Source organism: Tupaia chinensis, unplaced genomic scaffold (genome assembly GCF_000334495.1).
Source record: "Tupaia chinensis unplaced genomic scaffold, TupChi_1.0 Scaffold000661_1, whole genome shotgun sequence".
NCBI classification, from domain to species: Eukaryota; Metazoa; Chordata; class Mammalia; order Scandentia; family Tupaiidae; genus Tupaia; species Tupaia belangeri.
The window spans coordinates 2,162,108-2,166,678 of NW_006160183.1; the positions used below are offsets into that span (position 1 = coordinate 2,162,108).

Sequence of the window (4,571 nt, forward strand, 5' to 3'; positions counted from 1 at the left end):
ACACAATGAGGAGACTGGAAACCTTATGACAGTAAAATTTTAAGGCTTTGTTTTTTGGTAAAATATGACTTGCTGTCAGGTATATGAGTTGGTAGCTTTGATGCAAATATATAATAAATCTCACTTCTTTACTGAAATCCAAAGAGATTTTCTGCATATAAATAAAACCATGAGTGCGATAAACTTGCTTTTGATCACCTTACATGAAAGGTGTTAGGAATTTTCAAACTGTTTCCATAATTAAGGTACTGTGGGATAAAAAAAATCTTACTTAAATCTCTTTCCTCCCACCCCTTTTTAAATAGCATTTTTGGAGGAAAGCACACTCACACACCTTGGTATTAAGTTTTGATCTTAACTTTATTTTATAAGAAGTTACATCTTTCAGTGACAGCAAGAAAATCATCTTGCAGTTAAAAATGCTACAAACCATGAATGACTGGAATTTACAAAAGTCACCCAGATTTCTCCTCATGGCCTTAACAGAAGCAGATGACTCCTAAAGAGTTCATTCTTGCTGAGGACCAGCAGTTGACGTAATGGCTATGTCGCTGGACTCCCATGTAGTCAACCGTGGTTGGAGTCCCAGACCCAGTGGCTTAAACTCATGCCAGGCGCATGTGCGTGAGTGCCCAAGATCCTGAGAGGAGAAAGGAGGAGAAGGAATTGCGGCGTGGCCATCCCCCTTGGGGGGTGATTTCTCACTTTCTGTCTCTCTGTCTCTCTCTGTCTTTCTGGCGAGCACATGCGCCCTATAGCAAAAATCTCTCAAAAAAAAAAAAAAAAGAGTTCATTGTTGCAACTAAAGAAGTTTCCATCTTTTCTTCCTGGATCTTAATCTCCTCTTTGTAGGATCATGGTGGGAAATAATAATCTTTGCCTGACTTGTTCTATCTACAGGTTTTTTGAAAAATTATATTTCATATTCTCTTTTTATATTAAATAGTTTTCATTCCATAATCATTCACTAAAAATGGTAGAAAGGTCATCATTCAAGTGAATCCTCCCTTCTCATGCACACATTGGAGTATCATGATGCTATCTCATTGGTTGCCATGGTCCCCATCTGTGTAATCTGAAGACTTCATGGTCAGAAACTCAACTTTGCATATGTCACTGCTCCACTAAAAATCATTAAGTGTTTCCCTTTTGCTTACCTTTTTGCTTACCTAGAGCTCAAACCCTTTACTCTGACAATTATGAGCCTCTATAAGCTGGTCAAACTTTCTCTCTTGAACTCTCTTATGTTGATCCAGCCTTAACTCTTTATTCCCTCCAATTTCCATTTCTGGCACCTGGACTTTGTCCTACCAGAGATATCCTCCTCCTTCTAATACGATTCCTGCATAGTCTAGCTCTCTCCCATCTCTGAGAGTCTTTCGCCAGTGACTCTATCCAATTCCCTTGATCTCAGTGGGAATTATTTAACAATTGGTATACCATGACTTATATCTTTATTTCAATTTTATGTGTATGCCTTATTTTCCTTTCTAAATAGTAAAATGCCGTTCATTTACTCTCTATATATTTATTATAGACTAATCACACGATCCTGGGCTCCGTGTAGAAACACTGCTGTGAACAAGACAGACATTGACCGCACCCTGAAGAACTTACAGTCTATAGAGGGACAGTAATCATTCAGTATAACAAGTGCTAATTAGGTGACAGTACGAGAACATAAAGGACTACGTAGTGTACTCAGGGAGCCAGAGGCCACCTAGAAAAAGCAATGCTCTAAATGAGACATAAAAGATAGGTAGGAACTCACTAGGCAAAGATGAAGAAGCTTTGACAGAAAGAACTGCCCATCTGGACCATGGAGCATTGAAAGAAATCGAATATCAGGATGACCGGGGCATAGAAGAGGGGAGAAGAAGTGGTAAGAACTTTGCTGGAGCTGAGCAGAGGCCTAGCTCTGAACCTTGTGTTCATTCTGTCAGTGGATGCTCTTCAGGCGTTACATTCTGGGGTAGTTTCTCCTATAAGAAGCAAGACAGTCAACTCTGGTGATTCCAGGGTCGATTTATTTGACAGTTCAATCATACCTATGGTTTGAGTCAACTTCACCAGGATTCCCTTGATTTTTCCTTTATGATCACAGATGACTTCCAAAGTTTCAAACATAATATCCTCACTTGGCAGTAAAGTAGAGAGAGTGAGAGGGGCTTGAGGGTCTCTTTCAACATCTCTCTGTTTTATATGTGGAAGAATCTCTTTTAAAATACTTCCTGCAGTCTTCATTCTACATATCATTAGTGTGAATTAGTCACATACCTGCTTTTAAGCCAATCACTGGCAAAGGGGATTCAGATTTTCATGATTAGCTTGCACTAAGCATGATTCATCTTCTGGTGAATTGGAAGACCCTATTTTTCTAAAGACATCATCACCCCATACAGAAAACAAACCAACAAACAAAACCAGTAAAACAGAATAGAACATGCAAAATTCATAAGATAATATCAAACTGCCTAATGTACAAGTAAATTATAATCCCAAAAGAGAAAGAAAGGAGCAGAAGTATTTTTTTAAATAGTGGTTGAGAACTTTCCAAAGTTAATTATAAACATCATACCAGGAATCTAAGAAGCTCAGGTAGAATAAATGCAAAAATAATACAAAAAGAAATAACCTATGTATATCATATTTAAACTGTTGAAAACCAAGGATTAGAAAAAAGCTAAAAGAGAAAAGCTTGAAGGCAGTGGGGAATAAATAGACATTATATACAGAGACCAGCAGATGGTGTAATTGTTAGACTCCCACGTAGTCGACTGAGGTTCAAATCATGGACCTGGCATGGGGCATGTGTGCAGGTGTGCACAAGATCGCAAGGAGAGAATGGAGGAGAAGGGATTGAGTGTGACCATCCCCTCTGAGAGGTGATTTCTCGCTTTCTGTTTCTCTGTCTCTCTCTGTCTTCCTGGTGAGCACACACAGTCTATAGCAAAAAAACTCTCCAAAAAGAAGAAAACTAGTTTAAATATCTCTCTTCTTCTAGGCAGCCTTCCAGGATTACCTTTCCCTAAGACTTTGCTTCCTTTGGGATGGTTTTGTTATGTATATAGGTGATTCTCTTCTGTTGTAGCTGGTCCTAAAGAAAGATTGTGCATGTTAGGACTTGGACCCTTTAAAGCATCTATTTTTTTTTAAGTTTATTTATTTATTATTATTTCTTGCTTTCTATTTCTGGCAATCACACATGACCTATAGCAAAAATCTCTCTCTAAAAAAAAAAAGACATTATATACAGAAAAATAAAGATATAAAAAAAAATCACAGCAGATTTCTTGTCAGAAACTATGTAATCCAGAAGGTGATAAAGTATCTTTAAAGTGGGCTACGGTGGTGCTGGTGGTATCACAGCCGCCACGGTGAATCAGAGCCTGCAGAACCCCCTTAAGCTAGAGGCCCAACATCCAGGCCATGCGCACCCAGGAAAAGGAGCAGATCAAGACCCTCAACAACAAGTTCGCCTCCTTCATCGACAAGGTCCAGTTCCTAGAGCAGCAGAGCAAGATGCTGGAGACCAAGTGGAGCCTCCTGCAGCAGCAGAAGACAGCCCAGAGCAACATGGACATGTTCCAGAGCTACATCAACAATATGCGCCGGCAGCTGGACACCCTGGGCCAGGAGAAGCTGAAGCTGGAGGCGGAGCTTGGCAACATGCTGGTGGAGGACTTCAAGAATAAGTACGAGGATGAGATCAACAAGCTACAGAAATGGAGAATGAATTCGTCCTCATCAAGAAGGATGTGGATGAAGCTTTCATGAACAAGGTAGAGCTGGAGTCTCGCCTGGAAGGGCTGACCGATGAGATCAACTTCCTCAGGCAGCTTTATGAAGAGATCCGCGAACTGCAGTCCCAAATCTCCGACACGTCGGTGGTCCTGTCCATGAACAACAGCCGCTCCCTGGACATGGACAGCATCATTGCCGAGGTCTGCGCCCAGTACGAGGAAATCGCCAACCGCAGCCAACCGCAGCCGGGCTGAAGCTGAGAACATGTACCAAATCAAGTAGAGGAGCTGCAGACGCTGGCTGGGAAGCACGGGGATGACTGCGGCGCACGAAGACTGAGATCTCTGAGATGAACCGGAACATTAGCCGGCTCCAGGCTGAGATTGAGGGCCGTAAGGGCCAGAGAGCTTCCCTGGAGGCCACCATTGCTGATACTGAGCAGCGCGGGGAGCTGGCCATTAAGGATGCCAACGCCAAGCTGGCTCAGCTGGAGGCAACCCTGCAGCAGGCCAAGCAGGACATGGCGCGGCTGCTGCGCGAGTACCAGGAGCTCATGAACGTCAACCTGGCCCTGGACATCGAGATCGCCACCTACCGCAAGCTGCTGGAGGGCGAGGAGAGCCCGCTGGAGTCTGGGATGCAGAACATGAGTATCCATACGAAGGTCACCAGTGGCTACTCAGGCGGGCTGACCTACGGGGACCTCACAAGCCCTGGTTTCAACTACGGCCTGAGCTCCTTCCAGTCCAGCTTCAGCTCTGGAGGCTCCAGCCCCTTCAGCCGCACCAGCTCCACAAACGGCGCGGGAGTGAAGCACGTACACACAC

The 4,571-nt window shown here is 43.2% G+C and overlaps 1 pseudogene; it reads left to right on the top strand.

Annotated features, from left to right (window-relative positions):
* Positions 1 to 4,571, top strand: part of LOC102482306 (keratin, type II cytoskeletal 8-like) — a 34,148-nt pseudogene that overhangs the window by 19,577 nt on the left and 10,000 nt on the right.